This window comes from Rhamphochromis longiceps, linkage group LG18 (genome assembly GCF_057381845.1).
Source record: "Rhamphochromis longiceps isolate RC_006_pf linkage group LG18, R_longiceps_female_GT1.1, whole genome shotgun sequence".
NCBI classification, from domain to species: Eukaryota; Metazoa; Chordata; class Actinopteri; order Cichliformes; family Cichlidae; genus Rhamphochromis; species Rhamphochromis longiceps.
The window spans coordinates 33,910,514-33,929,808 of NC_140574.1; the positions used below are offsets into that span (position 1 = coordinate 33,910,514).

The following is a 19,295-nucleotide window of genomic DNA, read 5'->3' on the forward strand; positions in this document are numbered from 1 at the left end:
TTAGCCGAGATGGTGCGCAGCGGAACTGCTTCCGGGTACCGCGTTGCGTAATCCACCAGGACTAACACAAAGCGGTAACCGCGTGCACTCCGGTGAAACGGCCCGATGAGGTCCATGCAGATGCGCTCAAACGGGACCTCAATGAGGGGGAGAGGGCGCAGAGGCGCTCTCGGTATGGCCGGCTGGTTAACAAGTTGGCAGTCCGGGCAGGACGCGCACCAGCGGCGCACATCCGCTCGGATGCCAGGCCAATAAAATCGGGCCGTTATTCGCTCCAGAGTTTTCTCGTAGCCCATATGCCCTGCCATGGGGTTATAGTGGGCCGCCCGGAAAAGCGTTTCCCTGCGGCACCAACAACTGGGTGTGTGTTTCCTCAGTCTGAGTGTCACGACTCACTCGATATAATCGGTCATTTAATAAGACGAAACGCGGGTAGGTCTGCGCGGACTCAGGGCGCACCACATGACCATCAATAGCCATCACTTGGTCAAAGGCTGAGCGTAGGGTGCCGTCACGAGACTGCTCCAGTGGGAAATCACCCATGGGGGACACTTCCGGGGCCGGCGGGACGTCCCGTGAGGGACCCGCCGGCTCCTTCCCCCCGGAGTCGGTGTCGGACGACCCCGCGTCACCGCTGAATGCCGCGCACACGCTACACCCCGCTTCCGGTCGTGATCGCACTCCCGCGTACTACCCCAGTAGCTGATGAAACCCCGGCCAATTGGTACCCAGAATCAGGGGGTGCGACAGGCGCGGGCTAACCGCCGCCGTTACCCTATGTGTATGGCCCTTGTATTTTAGCAGCAGCGGCACTATGGGGTACCGGTGCACATCACCATGAACACACCTCACCTCCACCCATTCTGCCTCCAATAATGCCCCGGGGCGAACCAAGCCTTGGTGCACGAGGGTCTGTGTGCAGCCCGTGTCCACCAACGCTTGGCGTATACCCCCTCGAGTCCTTACCGGAATACTGTATGTCCCTCCTGGACCGGGGGAGGGTGCTGGGGCGCCAGCAACGCGGAACACCTGCCCCACTTCCATAAGCGGACAATCCCTCCTCAGGTGTCCCGGCTGCCCGCACTTCCAACACTCCGGCCCCGGCGTTTGTGCTGCCCTCCGTGGCTCGGGGGCGGCTCCACTCGGCTCAGTTCCCCTGGACGGCACCATCGCCGCGAACGGGTTAGTGGGGCTCAGCGCCGGCAGCCGCTCTGCCTGCCCTGGTGCCGGCACACGGCGCCTCGGGGCCGGCACTGGGGCCTGTTTGGTCGGCCTCCGTCCGGCGTCCCCGGACTCCCCTGCTCCAGCGGCAAGGTGGTCCTCCAGCGGCAAGGTGGTCCTCCACCAGCGTCACCGCCACCTCCAAGCTTGCGGGCCGGTGGCACCGGACCCATCTCGCCGTCTCCGCTGGCAATCCTTCCGTGAACTGCTCCAGCACCACCTTGTCCACCAGCTTCGTCTCGCCCTCCGATGTTCCCGCGCGACGCGACGCGGCGGTGCGCTGGCTGCAGCAGCCAGCGCACCGCCGCGTCGCGCAGCTGTCGGGCCCAGGCGAATGGTCGGTCCGTTGTAGCCAGCCGACAGGCCCGGAACCGCCGGCGATGGTCTTCGGCGGTGAGCCCCAGCCTGTCCACCACCGCCCGGCTCACATCCGGGAAGCTGCTCCTTGACGCCGAAGGCAGACTCAGGGCCGCTGTTTGTGCCTCCCCAGACAGCAGGGGGAGCAGCCGAGGGGCCCACTCCTCCCGCGGCCATTGGCAAGCCTCCGCCGTGGCACGGAAGGTCTCCAAAAAAATCTGTGGGTCGTCCCCGTCCCCCATCCGGGGCACCGTCACCGACAGTGGCGAGGGCTTCGGCGTGGCAGCGGCCCCAACCAGCCGCTCCAGAACTTGTGTCTGTCGGTCCGTTTGCTCCCGCAGCGCGGCCAGGTGGGCACGCTGGTCGGCCGCCTGATCCCGGCTCATCGCCGCCATCTCCGCCAGCATCTGCGCCAAGTATTGTAGGGGCTGGGCGGGTGGCGCGGCCTGTGGGTCGGACATTTCCCCACCGGCACTTTCCTGGGTTTCGGCACCACTTGTGGAATACACCAGGCACAAATACACGCACACGCAGGTATGTACTGCCAATTTCCACATTTATTGAATTGTTTGTTTCGACAGCTGACTTAGTCGCACAGCCTGACAGCTCACGAGCCCAGCTGATCTCCTCGCCGCTCCTCCCCGTCTCACTATAAACACAGCGGAGGGAGACCATCATCAGTACATAAACACCATCAGCTGTTCTTACCGGCCTCGCAGCGCCGCCCTGTTGAGCCTTCTGCTCCACTCCTCCCCGGCAGCTGCGCCCGGGGCCACGCCTCCGCCACAACCACCATTTGCCTCATGCAGTGCAACACATCGTCGCATGGAGTCTATCAGATTGTCAATTGTGGCCTGTGGCATGCAGTTGAGCGTCCCTGAGACGGTTTCTGACAGTTTGTGCAGAAATTGTTTGGTTGTGCAAAACAATTGTTCCAGCAGCTGTCTGGGTGGCTGGTCTCAGACGATCTTGGAGGTGAACCTGCTGGATGTGGAGGTCCTGGGCTGGTGTGGTTACACGAGGTCTGCGGTTGTGAGGCCGGTTGGATGTGCTGCCATATTCTCTGAAACACTTGTGGAGACGGCTTATGGTTGAGAAATGAACATTCAATGCACGGGCGACAGATCTGGTTGACATTCCTGCTGTCAGCATGCCAAATGCACGGTCCCTCATTGCTTGTGGCATCTGTGGCATTTTGCTGTGAGACAAAACTGCACATTCCAGGGTGGCCTTTTGTTGTGGGCAGTCTGAGGTACACCTGTGCACTACTCATGATGTCAGATCAGCATCCTGATGTGGCACACCTGTGAGGTGGGATGGATTATCTCAATATAGCAGATGTGCCCACTACCACACATTTGGACTGATTTGTGACCACTGTTTGGGAGGGATGGTTATATTGTGTATCTGGAATGAATTTTAGGTCTCTACGTCCATCCCATGGGGAATGGGAGCAGTAACAAAGGTGTTGCGTTTATATTTTTGTTGAGTGTATATAATATACTGAACAAAAATATAAACACAACACTTTTGTTTTTGCTCCCATTTTTCATGAGATGAACTTAAAGATATGAAACATTTTCTACATACACAAAGGACCCATTACTATCAAATATTGTTCACAAATCTGGTTAAATCTGTGTTAATGAGAACCTCTCATTTGCCGAGATAATCCATCCCACCACCATGTCAAGGTGCTGATTAGACAGCATGTCTATTGCACAGGTGTGGCTTAGACTTTCCACAATAAAAGGCCACTCTGAAATATGCAGTCTGATCACACAGCACAATGCTACAGATGTCTAAAACCAGTCAGTATCTGGTGTGGCCACCATTTGCCTCACACAGTGCAACACATCTCCATTAGATGTGTTGCACTGTGTGAGGCAAATGGTGTGCAATGGGCATAGAGTTGATCAGGTTGTTGATTGAGGGCTGTGGAATGTTGGTCCACTGCTCTTCAATACTTGTGCAAAGTTGCTGAATATTGGCAGGAACTGGAACACGCTGTCATATACACCGAGCCGAGCATCCCAAACATGCTCAATGGGTGACATGTCTGGTGAGTATGCGGGCCATGCAAGAACTGGGATGTTTTCAGCTTTCAAGGAATTGTGTACAGAACCTTGCAATATGGGGCCGTGCATTATCATGCTGTAAAATGAGGTTATGGCCATGGATAAATGGCACAACAATGGTCATCAGGATCTCAACATGGTATCTCTGTGCATTCAAAATATCAACAATAAAATGCACTCGTGTTCACTGTCCATAACCCCACTGCCACCATGGGCCAGTAAATCCACAATGTTGACGTCAGCAAACCGCTCACCCACACGATGCAACACAAGCTGTCTGCCATCTGCCCTGAACAGTAAAAACATCTGTCAACAGAACACCTCTCCAACGTCCCAGACGCCATCAAATGTGAGCATTTGCCCACTCAAGTTGGTCACAATGACAAACTGCAGTCAGGTCCAGACCCCGATGAGGACAACGAGCATGCAGATGAGCTTCCCTGAGACGGTTTCTGACAGTTTTTGCAGAAATTCTTTGGTTATGCAAACCGATTGTTGCTGCAGCTGTCCGGGTGGCTGGTCTCCACCTGGTCGACCATTCTGGAGGTGAACATGCTCGATGTGGAGGTCCTGGGCTGGTGTGGTTACATGTGGTCTGCAATTGTGAGGCCGGTTGGATGTACTGCCAAATTCTCTGAAACGCCTTTGAAGACAGCTTATGGCAGAGAAATTAACATTCATTTCACAGGCAACAGCTCTGGTAGACAATCCTGCAGTCAGCATGGCAACTGCACGCTCCCTCAAAAGCTGCGACATCTGTAGCATTGTATTGTGTGATCAAACTGCATATTTCAGAGTGGCCTTTTATTGTGGGCAGTCTAAGGCACACCTGTGCAATATTCATGCTTTCTAATCAGCACCTTGACATGCCACACCTGTGAGGTGGGATGATTATCTCGGCAAACGAGAAGTTCTCACTAAAACAGATTTAGACAGATTTGTGAACAATATTTGATAGTAATGGGTCCTTTGTGTATGTAGAAAATGTTTCAGACCTTTAAGTTCAGCTCATGAAAAATGAGCAAAACAAAAGTGTTGTGTTTATATTTTTGTTGAGTGTATATAGTAGACATAGCCTTAGGAGGATATGATCACGGTTTTCACAAACTACAAAGTAGTTTCAGCTATAACATCGATTCACAAGCTATAACACTGGAGCGATGCCTTGAAGTGAAGTGCCAATATTTTTGAATCAGCCACAATATTAGAACCACCAGCCCATTCTCATTGAGGTAATACCATTTTGTCAAAAAATACTGGTGTGGCCCATTTCCTTCCATTTTCTCTGCCATGATACACCGTTTTATGGCTTTAGTGAGACAGGCCAGGTACTTCCAATTCCTAACTTGTCAGTGATTGTGATTACTCTTGAGAATAGGTATATTTTACCCCAAAATAAGATTGTTTTATGGATCTAACGAAGCAGTTTTTAAACCTCATACCTTACCCAGGATATTTCACTAGTTAAATCTAATCAGTCTTAGGGGCCTAAACTTAACAAGAAAGTAAAAAGTGTGTAAAAAAAAACAACACAAATCTGTAAGAGAGGAAAGAAAGACAGAATGATCCCACACAGGTTTCCAAATCATGGTATCTTGGCTGACATACCTGCAACTTATACCACCACTAGTCCCTGAACCTACTAATGTAGGTCTCTAAGATCGGTTCACTTCTTAACGGTTGATATTGCTGGGACTAACTAGCACTGTATTACTACTTAGGATGGGAAGTCGTTGGAACCACTGTCAGATAATTGAATAATATTCTGCTGAATATAAAGTTCTGCTGGTAAACTTTGGGCCTTGGATTTCATGTGGCTGTTACTTTGAAATGTAGCATTTCAAAGTCATTGCATATCAAGGACACTTGTTGACCTAGGCTACAAACAACAGACAGATTCCAAACTAATATGTCGGATATGACATAACAAGCACAATTCATAAAGACCCAAACCCACTGCCAAGATGCCTGACATCACAGATACACTCACAGAAATGTGTACCATTTTTGAGGCAGAGCTGTTTTGTATATAAACCCAATTCCAAAAAGATTGGGTTTGTGTAAAAAGTAAATCAAAACACAATGTAGTGATTGGTAGAACTTAGAAACTTGTATTTATAACAACAGAACACAGAAAACATCAAATGTTTAAACAGAAATTTTGCTATTTTATGAAAAATATTTTCATGAAAAATTATTTTTTAATTTGATTGCACAAACAAACAAAAAGAAAAGACAGAAAAGGCTGAAAAAGAAGAAACAGTATGAAGAATATTTTGTCTGCTTTGCAGAAGATCAGTAACATTATTGGGTGTAAAAGGACTATCTTATAGAAGCAGTGTTTCTTAGAAGTAAAGATGTGCAAAGGTTTACCAATCTGCAAAAAAAGGCAAATAATTGTGGAACAATTTCAGTTTGTGTTCGCATCTACAGTACAAAGTGCATAAGAGAATCTGGAATAATCTCTGTGTGCAAGAGACAAAGCTGAAGGCTGAAAATCAGTAAATCAGTATGTAGATTCTTGTGATCTTTAGGCCACACATCTGAAAGCATATTGATTTGCTCTCCTGATATTTAGACTGTAGTATTGATATTTTAACCTTTTTCACTTAGAGTAAAGATACTCTAAGCGATCAGCGTGAGTAACAAGCAGAACAATTACATTCTCTTCCACTAGACTACCTGCTCTAATTAAATGGGTTGCCAACTGCAAGTAAAACAGAAGAAAACGAAGAAGAAGAATAACAATAGATAAATATTTGAAAAGAAAAAGTAGTCAGTCTGACCTGGGTCCTGGAGAAACTTGCGACCCAGTAGAAGGCAAAAAAGGTATACTGGGGAAAAACTGAGCTAATTCTGCTATGCCTGGTGCGCCGGGAAAAATGATCAAAATGCTTTTTGTGACATTTTTGTTTGGCGGTGTGCCGTGTGATTTTTCTAAGGTGAAATATGTGCCATGGCTCCAAAAGGTTGGGAAACACTATTCTAAACACATGTTGCCATGTTATCTACAAATACAGATTAAAGCTCACTCATGCAAAGTAGAAACTATATGTGAACATAATCCAGAAATGTTGCTGTCTTCTCTGGGCCAAAGCTCATTTGTGTATAAAGAGTCCAGGTGCTAAACTTTCCTGCCTACAGTCCAGACCTCTCACTAACTGGAAAGATTTGGTGCATCGTGAAAAAAAATGCAACAGAAGAAAAAAAGACTCTTGATCAGAGTCCCAAATTTTTCAGAATTAAGTTGCACGTGGATTGTAATGTAGTGGCACATGCTTATATATAATTAGAACATTAACTAACATACACTATGTTGACAAAAGTCACTCCTCTCAGTCTCTAAATTTAGATGTTTTCAGTCCCTTTGCTACAGGTGTATAAAATCAAGCACCTAATCATGCGGTTACAAACATTTGTGAAAAGAACTGGGTATTACAAAGAGCTCACTGAATTTGAACATGGTGCTCTAATAGCCTGCTAGCATTGCAACAAGTCAGTCTGTGTTATTTTCTTTATCAACTCTAAGTTACTAACACTCTGCTGACTAAATAAATGCAGAGAATCCTCCTCGGGCATTAAGATAATCACAAAAACTGTGCCCCAGGATTTTCATGACTTGGGTTTCCATGCCCAAGCAGCTCCTGAAAGCGTCATGTAGGTGGCCTAGTAAATGTGTTCATGTACACATATGTATATACACAGTACAATATGAGCAATTGTATTAACCCAGTGAGATAAAGATGGTTATGTACTTGTTTTATTTTCAGTTGCAATTCCTAGTTATGATGACAAGTAGGGATGGGTACCGGTGTCCGGTGCCATGATGGCACCGGTTCTGACATAAACGGTAGTAACCAGACCGAAAAGCAGCGCACATTTTGGTGCTTTATTTCGGTGCTTTTTTTTCCTGAGCTGTGATACACTTTAGATTCTAGCCAATCATTTTACGTTTCCGAGGATAGTAGGCGGGGCCAGGTACGTACGTTCTGTTAGAGCAGAGCTACAGATTAAAAATGTCCAAGGCGAAGCGGTCAAAAGTCTGGCTGTACCTCATAGCAAAAGATGCAAACTCAGCAGCCTGCAACAAGTGCTTTAAGCTGATACTGTGATGCTGTCAAAGGAGGTAACACCTCAAATCCGATGAAACACCTGGCGACGCATAGCGTTTTTTTTAAAAGCCCAGAAATGCGCCGTATTTGATAGCTTGCTGCGAGACCTCACACCGAGCACATCTACTGCGGGTGGGTTGCCTGTTATGCAACATCCCCCAAAAACACGAAGAGGAGAGTCCTGGCCCCTAGCCCTGCCAGTGTAGCAGAAATGATGACGGATGATGGTGGCAGCAGCCGTTCTTCTCTGCGTGAGTGGCTAATTTACGTTGAGTAGGCTAACCACGTTATTACATTAATGCATGTAAGGTGAACTAGCAAACATCATCATAGCTACATGCGGCTGTCCTCTTGTTTGATGGCAGATACTCCCTTCACCCTGGCTAAAAAGGCTAAAATGACCAAAGAAAAAGTGGAAAACAGTTAAACATGAGAGGTTTAGGACAAAGTTTGTGTTTTATCCATTGTTTAAGCACTGCTTCCAGCCAAGAGTGATACCATATATGCCCCATAGCTGCAGAAAAGGCTAACATTGTTATCTTTTTACAAAAAACAGCTGAACATGAGAGGTTTTTGGACCAATTTTGTGTTCTCCATTCTTTAAGCACCGGTTTGAGCACCGTTTGAGCACCGGCACCGTTTCAAAAGTACCGATTTGGCACCGGTATCGGATAAAACCTAAACGATACCCATCCCTAATGACAAGTCTTGACTGGGACGTATTTCAGAACTAATCATCAGTAGCAACTGTCACCTAGTCTATAATCACCAAAAAAAGCCCTACAGCCTCAGCCACATGCAGCTTGTTTGTTGCCTGCAGCTTTCACTATTTCTCAGCCTGATATTAAAAAGAATACTTAATTCAATAGTTATGGACGTGATGGATATGGAGCCTTATTTATGTGAGCAATCCAAATGTATTCTGCATGTCTTGTTTTGTTTTTCGCTCACCTTTCAAAATAATTAGTCTGCAGAAAGAAAACATTTGGTATTTTATTAAAAGCTGCTTCTTCCTAAATGTTTTTTTTTTTTTGGTTGCTTCTTTTCCATATGAAAGTGTGGACCAGCCTTTCACCAATGTTTACAACGACTAAAAGCAATGGGCCAAATACCCCTTACTCCCAAGCCGCCTTCTAAAGGATATCCTAAGGGATGCTGTCAGATGCCTTCTGCAATATGGTTTCTTCCACCATTTGTTTCATTCCTTTTATAAAAGGAAGAATTAAAAAGTTGCTGATACAATATCAAAAAAGCCTGAAAAAGTCTAATCAAAGTAGACTGTAATTGTGTTTTGTTTTGCAGTTTTGTGGCAGAGTTTTTAATTTCATTGAAATCTGTTTGGGTTCTTAGCTGTTGTCACACTAACAGTGGAATCCTGAGTGAATGTAAGCCATCGTTAACATAATCACATTACATTATTATTACTTTGCAATGCCATGCTTTTCCACCGACTGGTCTTCTAGTCTGGCATGATGTTGAAAGCCCAACTGGCAAATGAGAAAATTGCACAACCAATGTTACATAATCAACTACCTATAAGCCATTACACCTACACGAACACCTCTTACAAAACAAGTGTTTTTATGCTAAGAATGAAATTTTGCAGGATTTAAGATAGTTAATAATTTCAGATTGATGTTACACTAACTGAAGATTCAAATGCTCAGGCTGTGGGAAATACTGTCCGCCTTCATGTCCTTTAACAGCAGGGTACACGCTTGTTTCAATTTTGCTGCTTTTATTGTTGAAATTATTTTAAATTCCAGGGGTATGCTAATTATGGTGCTGTTTCATGGGTGCACAGCCTATTAAAAATCAAAAAGCTCACGTGTGATATTTAAAGAGCAGCATCATCCCGTAGAAACTAGCAGGCAGCTTTCTTTGTGGCGCTCATGCTGCTTCTCTGAATCTGCCTCCCTGTCTGTCGCTCTAATAATCATCAATTTGTTGTGTCAAAAGCTTCCTCTCTCCTCGCTTCAGAAGCTCATTCTGGAGGATTTTCAACAGCCAAGTCAATCCCGCTGTGCCCTGCTATGAATATGCATGTCTCTTCTTTGGTATTTACTCTTTCAATGGCTTGGAAAGAGATGTAATTAGTCACATTTTTCCTCTTCCATGATTTGGCAGGTGTTTTGAGGTCTTTGTGTGTGTGGGGGTGTGTGTGTGTCTGTGTTTGTGTGTGTGTTTGTGCTTGTTCCAAATCTGGACGGGGCTTCTTCAGTTTAGGAGACAGCTAAATAACACAAATAACACACGTTCCATCACCAGCCACTAAAACACTTTGTCTCTATTCCACCTCACTCTTTGTTGCTCTGTTTTTCCACTTTGCTTCTTCTTGTTTTTTGTGCTTCATTCTTTAGCTGGAGTAACAGAATAACACTGGGAAAGTTGTTGTTTAAGAATTATTATCCAAGTAAATATTGGAATTAAAGAATCAGATCACCTTTTAAACGTTTCATTTAATTAGAAATACTGTAAAAAAATAAAAATAAAAAAAAAAGAGAAGCTCTTTTTGTCATATTAGAACAATGCTGACAACACAGATACACAGTGCAACAATATCCTCTTTAAACCACAGGGAGTCTCTCCCATGTATTCCTGCTCTGTATCAGAAAACCTCCCAGCAGATTATGAAGTTTCAAGTATTATAAATATATAGCCAAGTACTTTTCTGTTTACTGGTTCTTTTCAATTTTACTCAGTAATGCATTGACATTACCCAAAATGAAATGTAAACATGTCATTATGCAAAACGCATTATAGCCCCATCTAAACATTCCTTCTTAACATGAGCTTTGTGTTTTGCAACAAGATGAATATTTAAAACAAATTAATAATAAAATATTTTGCGGAGAAAAGTGCATTTTTACACCAGATTAACCTGTTTCCCTTCTGAAGAATGCAAACAACTGTGTCATTAATTGCCCTGACCACTGTTACTCAAAAAGCTTGAAAGAAAAAAAAAACTGAAAGTTTTCATTATTGAAGCTCGAAGCTGCAGCTGGGAAAAAAAGCTCAGTTTATTGATTTAGCTGCTAGCTAGTTGGAAGCCAGAGTAACTTGGCCCAAATATTGTCTTTCATTACTTTTCCCCTTTTTGCAATGTAAACTGATTACGCTTTGTATGTTCTACAGCCAGCAACAGTATCAAATTTAAGAGACAGGGCAATGGGAGAAAGTGAACAAGTGAGAGGCAGGTCATGGAAGATACCATTTCTTTCTCTATTATTATAAGACTTAAGCAAAGGCAGTGCCTTAGTATACTGTCACTGCACCTAAGTAACATGAACAGAGGACATGATAGGTCATGTTTAGAAGAATTTCAAATTCTAAACTTTAATTTTCAGATTTGTAAGATTATTGTAAACTTATCAGTAGGAACAAAGAAGACTACTGACATAAACTGATGTCCATGTTCTTTATTCTTCTTCATTGTCAAATATTACACAGTGTATCGACATTTTACATTCATTTCCAGAAATCTGAATTTCCTTACTTTTAATTTCTTGACTTCCTTCTTTTCCAAAAAAAAACAAAAAAACAACAAAAAACAACCAAACACTGGAAATGGCCATGCAGAAATACAGGACTGGAAAATAAGGAGTACTGTGATCTAAGTATAACACACAGAGACATACAGATATAGCCACAGCTGGCTAGTAGCTACATGCTGACTATGGGAAAATGAGAATCTTTACCACCTGCTGCAACCAATTTGTAGGATGGTCATGCAGAAAGAGGTGTGTTAAGTAATACGCAATAAAAAACTTGAAGTGACACACTTCCAAAGTGTTGCTGGGCATTTCAGCACCAATAGGCTGCCCAGAGATTTTGTACCAGTCTACCGCTTTTGTGCAGCCATCACATATTAGTACTTTTTATATGCAACATAATAAAACTGTTGAGTGAAAATGAAGACAACTAATTCAGCACGGCTGTTAGGCAGTGACTGCTCCTCCTTTCACCTTGATGCTTTTCACATTTGAAATGCATGTTGTTATTGAAGGGGCACATTAGCTTCCAGCAACTTCAGTGAAAGAGGTTGCCTTGATCATCATGCAGCTCACATCTGCTGATCCAATGCGAATAAAAACACGAACACTTTAATTTGTCACATAGAGTGTCTAGGCCGAATATTAGTCCCCATTTGGCATTTCATATCATTTAAAGCCCCAGCGATGTAATTAAACCTGTATGAATGTCACTGAGGTGGGATGACATGGCAGACTTATTTTGGTTAAAAGGGGCCATCAATGTGACTTTTTCTGAATTGTCAAATAAACTCAGAAAGGAGGATTAGCTGAAAAGGAGTCACATCCTCTGACATTTGAATGGAAGCTGAAATGAAAGCCTTTTCACCATCTAGTCAATCAAATGAAAGTGCATCTCCTGGCTCTCAACTTTTAAAGAACTTGGAAAACAGACTTGTTTTCCCATTAACCCTCCGAGGCCTGAGCCATCATCCCAACTATATCTCTGTCTCTAACCCTACTCAGTCAGGATGTGTTTGTTTCTCAGCCATCGTAGGTTGTAACCCTAAACCCTACACTAACCCATCTTGAAAAAAAATCATTTTCAATGTGTAACTGTTATATAGATTATTTTGTTTTGTTATCTGATTTCCAAGACTTTAAAAATCAACTGAATAAAAAAGAGAGAAAGGGAGAGAGGTTATAATCCATTTTTTTTTGAGTTTCCTGGTTACATTTTGTACATGTTAATAAAATCTGAGCCATTTTCACAGATGATGACTGCAGACGACTGTAGGAAAAATCAGGTCACACTGTGACAAGTTATTTGGGGAATCTTAAACCTGTCAAACTGCATATGTCATATTTGTGTATGGTTTTTATGTGGAGCAGTTGTGACAGAGTTCAAAGGAAACCCTGAAACTCTTTTATGTGTGTTCCAACTACCTTTGTCCAGGTTCCCATAGAGACAGGCACCCGGTGTTCTTTGAAGGGTCATGGAGGAGAAACGGTGAAATAGTAAAACAGCACAGGAGTGATCATAGATGGTACACAAAAAGAACAGAGGTCATAAAGAGGTCAGAAGGTGCCTTGAGAGATGGTGCCCGGATACAGATATGAGATTCATAGCTGCTGCACACCACAGTGTTGCAGGGGCTTGCACTGTTGCCTTACAGCGAGAAGGTAATCCCTGTGGGGCCTTTTTTATGTATAGTTGCCTGTATGGCTTTCCTTCAGGTAATCTCGCTTCAGTAAGTTTATGAAGACACCTGAAAGCCCATGCCCCTGCATATGGGAAACACATGCTAATTTCAATTTTATCACAACAACAACGCCTCAAGTTGCTTTGTATTGTAAGGTAGATCCTACTATAATACATACAGAGAAAACCCAGCAATCATATGACCCCCTATGAGCAAGCACTTTGGTGACAGTGAGAAGGAAAAACTCTCTTTTAACAGGAAGAAACCTCCGGCAGAACCAGGCTCAGGGAGGGGCGGGGCCATCTGCCACGACCGGTTGGGGTGAGAGAAGGAAGACAGGATAAAAGACAAAGAAAGTTTCCCGGCATTGCTTTGAATGCACAGACAACTTGCAATAAGCAAGTTTTGTGCTCTAAGTGTTAATTAGTGTTGAATTATCATCCATAATTATAACTGGTCGTGGTAGAGATTTATTTATGATATCACAGTGAGGATAGGGTTTAATAGTTATGCACAGTCATATAATCAAGTTCTTGCCAGTTTCATCTCCAATAAAATACTTTTTTAACAGCTGGTGTGTTTTGATGTCTTTGATAAAACAGGATATGATTCTGTGTGATAGCAGATGTTTTCGTCCAAACACAACCAAAGTGTTTTCGCTCTATTCTTTTCACTCTAAAATAATAATTAAGGGTTAGAATGTCAGATACATTCAAAATAGCGCCGTAGCGCAACATTTGGTATTGTGACTTATTATGAGGGAACAAGCTCCATTCTACATTCTTCTATATCAACAGCACAGCAGTGCAGAGGTTAGCACTGTTACCTCATAGCTAGGGCCTTTGTTCTACCTGTGCTGAGTGGATTTTCTGTGGGTGCATGTTAGGTTAATTGATGGTTCGAAGTTAGCTGTAGGTACATTTTGGAAGTCTACGTGAAGGTACAAAATTATTCGCCTTAACTACAAACTACAAGGATCCAAATAAGTATCCTCTGTCAAGAGTACCTTAGAGGGTACAGCTCCAGTGGGAAGCTGTTTTTACCCCTTAAATTATATTTAGGTATTTTAATTTCTGTGAGAGTAATAAGCAGGACAGAGAGGAAAGCATCTTAGAAGACAGCTTTGGTAAATATTACGGGTGTAAATGTGATATGAAGTGCCCACTCTGATACTGCATTTTAATAAATATCAGAGTTGGTACCTTGCATGAGTTTCCAGTAGTACTGCAGTGGGTAACTTTTTTGACAGTTATTAATGGTAATGTGGTAAAAAATTCAGAAAATAACAGAAAATGCTGATGTGATGATGAAGGACGGCAAAACAGAAAATAGTTACTTGCTACTATGTCACCAGGTTGGTTGTTTCTTTTGTATTCCACATTGATTTATAGTCTGTTTTACATTGAAGTCTAATTAATTTAACACTGTTGTCATTTTATTAATTAAATGTTGCTCTGAGAAGGGCGTATTAAGACATTCATTTCATCACTTAATGATTTAAATAATCATCAGTCCGTCGAAGTGAGTGTTACAAAGTTAATTTGCATACAGATATTACACCAAGTTTTAAGCTTTGAACGGAGAGCTGGTTGTAACTTGCCTTTTGATCATTTTGTTATTCTGACAGATTATGGATGAAAAGCCTTATCTGTATTGACTTGACCTTTATGATTTGCAGTTTTGGCTAAAAACTGTGATAATATAAGACTGTCATTCGTTGCTTTTTGTTTTCAGCTTTCAGCTATTTTATCACACCTGGTTCCAGTCACCACCATGAATATCAGAAAAAAACTGTGGGTGTCTCTTTTTGATGTGGGCTTTTAGGGTCATTACCCAGGAGGCTTTACTTCCATCCAGCCGCAGATTTAGATCCCCCTAGTAGACCAAAAATAGCAGACCCATGGTTCCCTCTCTATCTCTCAATCTCCTGCAGAGAGCACACTTTCCATTTTGGGCAATTTGAAGCTCTTAAGCCTCCACCATTATCACTACCCCTCTTTTATCAGTGTGTGTGTGTGTGTGTGTGTGTGTGTGTGTGTGTGTGTGTGTGTGTGTGTGTGTGTGTGTGTGTGTGTTCTTTCTAAGCCTTTGCTTTGGTGAGAGCTTGGTCCACTACACTGGAATGCACTCGTGGCTGAAGAGGAGATGGTGTTGTACCCTTGGATTGTGCTCCTGCTCTCATGACCTCAGGATTCAGGCAGTCCTGCTTTAATGCACAGTAGAGTAAAGGCCCTTTCATGCAGGAAGCCACATGCACTGTGCTCCAAAACCCATTGTTTTCCAAGGCTTGCACCTGTACAGCATCTAGTAAAGCACAGCGCAGTGTGACGTACATTCATGCAAATGTACATCACATCAGTCTACTAAGGCTTTAATGGGCTGGTATAGATGCTGCTGTATAGTATGTAACACCATAGCCCTGTAGGCCAATTGTCTAGTTCTACAATATAGTTCATTACCTTTATAGTTGAAATGACAAAAAATCCATTGTCCTGACTTAATTTGGATGTCCAAGAAGATGTTTTCAAAAGAATGGCTTGCACCTTGCAATATAAAAGCAGAAATGCAAAAGATCCTTAAGAAATTTTACTTGACTCTGATGTGGTGCTCCTTTATTTTACTGTGCATCTTAAAATTGACTTTAGCCCACCTTAAAAGGATCAAGCTGAAGGTTTTCTTACAGCTCCCATAGCATTATAATCTGAATATCACAGAAAATCTATGGATAGAACTCTCAAAAGAGCAGGGCATGCATGGTAAAAGGAGAATCGCACTGAATTAGAAGACATTGGCAATAATACCAGTTTAAATTTCCCACCCTAGTCTTGTAGCTGTAAATTTAAAAAAAAGAAAAAGGCTTTCTTTTTTGCCATGTTTGTTTTGAACACTTAAAAGTTGCAAATTTAAAAAAAGTAAAGCTCAACAATGTGGATGTATGTAAAAGGCAGGGCAGTAAGGCTGGGAATAGATGAGGGCTTGTTGTCAAGTGAGTTAGATCTAATTGATGTTTCACTTAAAAGGAAAAAATGTCTCCAGAGTTGCAAGTACTTTTTCAAAGCATGAAGTGTCATTTGGCTCTTTCCTTTTACCTTGTGCTCTCTGTTTAAACAACTTTTACACTTGAGACTGCCATTTAGAGCTTTAATGTCAGCCGCTGATGAGAGATTTGGCAAATGACTAGCATGCTATGTTATATAAAGTCAAAGTCAAAGTCAAAGTCAACTTTATTTGTCGATTCTGCCACATGTACAGGACATACAGAGAATAGAAATTGCGTTACTCTCAATCCCTAGATAAATAGCAAATGAACATTTAAATATATTATATTATATTATATTATATTTAAATATATTATATATAGTGACAGCTGGTGTGCTGAGAATTTGTTTCAGTGACTGCCCAGACTTAGGCCTGAGCAGAGGGAGGCACTTGACAGACCTCTCACCCTGCAGGAGCTCACAAGAGTAATACTGCATCTGTCCCCAGGCCCTGCTCCCACTATTGATGCAATTCCAACAGAGTTCTAAAGGCCTGTTTGGGGTGCTGTGAAGGGGATCGGTTAGAGGTTTTCTTGGAGTTTGTCTCAGAAGGCTACCCAGCAGCTGTCAGCAGGCAATGGTGTCATTTCTGACCAAAGAATGAGGCCTGCAGCTTCATCTTTGTGCTGTTATTATAACATTTTTCTTACCAATACAGTAAGGACCTACTTAGAGTGTGATACACTAGGGACAAGCTGATATCATGTTCCAGGTATATTTGTGTTATATAACTACTTTCATGATGAAGATCCTAATCAGACGGGAAAAAAACTCCAAACAAACAAAAATAGTAGTAGAGATAATTTTTTAGGTTAGGATTGGACTATGTAAGGTTTGATTCAGGTATTATTGGGTCAGGAACTGAGTCCATGTTAAAATGAACTTATATTTAGGAGATCATGATGATAATCTATCATAATGACATAGGAGAAGGAGAATGTCATGCTGTGACCAAGGGACCTCTAGCCCTCTGAGGTCTGACTCATCATCAGTGATGACCTCAACCTGAACCCTAAGGGTATTATTTAAATGTGTAATTATTATTAAAATTTTCTACCAAATCTTGACAACAAGACAAAACAAGTAATATAAAAGTAATAACAGATAAAAAAAAAATCTAGCTTTTTTTCCCCAAAAAAATCTTTTCTTATGCCTTCCTCCACAGTATGGGGTTAGGTAAGGTTACCACCATGACCACAGCCTGGAAATGATAAAAGCTAGAATGCTTTAGAGCCTATGGACAGAACCACAGATTCTTCTCTATATAGCTGGTGGTTAATAGATAAGACAAATACAATCTGCAGGGGAATGTGGAAATAGAACAGAAAATAGGGGCAAGGTTACAGCAAAGCCATAAAATGGTAGTGGTTGATGCAAAAGTCCTTTGAGTCTAAAATCCTGGCTGCAAATGAACTGGCTGTTTTTACTCTCTGGCATCACTTCTGTGTGTTGAGCCCCTAAAAGACCTGCAGGAGGTCTCAAAGGATGACTAAAGTGGCAATTGTGTACATGCCAGTGCAGAACAGAGGCCGAGGTCTGGTAAATTTACAAAGTAGGCTTTGTTCTTTCTAGCCAAAAATGTAACAAACCTTGTTGTTACAGCTTAATGCCTTTGGGTAGTCTTTTAATCAGCTCAGTGCCATTAGAAATTTTGCCCATGTGGACAATGAGCCTTGCTATTTACAGACGATTTTAACATTCAGTGCTACTATAGAAACTTGTACATGCTATATGAATCAGAATACTTTATTCATCCCATGAAGCCATGCAGATAAATGTGCCCCCCTTGCCAGGCTCCCAACTTCTTAACAATCACATTAAGTGACAGTGTCTATGTCCAATAAAAAAAATGTTCACAAGGTTTCCTTTTTTTAGTGGCCACAATCCAAATCTCTCCCTAACCTGAACAACCTGAACCAAACATTTTAAAGACTAAAATTCAATCTAAACATCACAGTGGCCCCTGGTCACGACCCCTCATGGTTGCAGTTGCCACTGGATTCAATTCTAACCAAAATTAAGTGTTTTATTTGCTGAAATGTAAACCATATTTATTCTGTAATAAAACAAAAACTCTTAAATATTCTGGATAATGAAATATACATTCAATATGGGAGTGAAAAGATGTGTGGCTGAAAAATGTAATTTTCCTGGTTATTTTTCCTTGACCTCGGTGGAAAATGTCACAAGGTCAAGAACAGATGTGTGAAAACTCATAAGGACCGGAGAAAAGAGAAGCTCAATGCTCAGAGAAGCAAACTGCACTTCCACTAGATTCCTTAATAGATGAGCTGAGGTGTTGAAACTACATTTTCCAGGTAGTGCACTACAAAATGTGCTTATAACTGCCATGTCATGTTGTTTTATTCAGGTCATATAAAGGAGAACCACCGGTGAAAAATATGAAGAGGAGGGTGAGACGGGAGGTAAGTGACCCATGTTGTAGGTGACGTCAGACGCTGGAGATTTGGCAGAAAAAAAGCGAATGGTAGCGTAGAATTTAACAAAGTTTCTTTAAGCTTCAGTATTGCCAAATAAACTAATCAATTGTCATATAACTAACAACATCTGTCCAATCATCTCTAACACCCTGGAGGACAACGGGGAGAGTTTAGACGCTCTCCAAGATTACATCGACCGGTGCTTCCAAGATTTAGTAATGAAGAAGGCTCAGAGTGCATCCTCCCCGGCCAAAATTGAGACACCGTCATCAAAGAGATGTCGCCCGGCAGACTCCCCCGGCACAACATCGCCTGCCGGCAAAGATAAAGCAGACATCCTGGAGTCAATTGACAAGCGATTGGCCAGTTTCGATGCGAGGCTGTCCCTGGTGGAGATTTTAACCTTCAACCAGCAGCAGATGGAAACGCTCGCTGCTGAAACTGCCACGCTACAGGAGTCGGTCAAATCTCTCACCGATAACGTGACCCAGTTAAACATAGAAAATAAAAAAACAAAAGAATCTGCTATTGATCTACAAGCCCGTAGCATGCGAGACAACCTTGTGTTTTCTGGTATTCCAGAATCTGCCGGAGAGGACACGGAAGCAACGATGAAAAGCTTCATTAAAACCCACCTGAAGCTGCCGTTGGACACCGTAAAGAACATCGACTTCGAAAGAGTACATCGCTTGGGGGCTGTGAGGTCGCCGACTGGGAGACCACGTCTAATTGTTCAAAAGCAATTCGGCCAATTCAAACAGAAGGAACAGGTGAAGAGTTGCGGCAGGGAGCTGAAAGGAACGGACTTCAGCGTGAACGACCAGTTCCCCAAAGAGATCCTGGAACGACACAAGGCCCTGTTCCTAGTTTGACGT

General features: G+C 42.8%; 1 protein-coding gene and 1 pseudogene across 2 annotated transcripts in view; one reads left to right on the forward strand and one right to left on the reverse strand.

The window, feature by feature from the left end:
• Positions 1-19,295, reverse strand: part of brinp2 (bone morphogenetic protein/retinoic acid inducible neural-specific 2) — a 269,856-nt gene that overhangs the window by 70,870 nt on the left and 179,691 nt on the right. The gene's annotated exons all lie outside the window — the stretch shown is intronic.
• Positions 3,265-4,418, forward strand: LOC146648733 (uncharacterized; annotated as a pseudogene).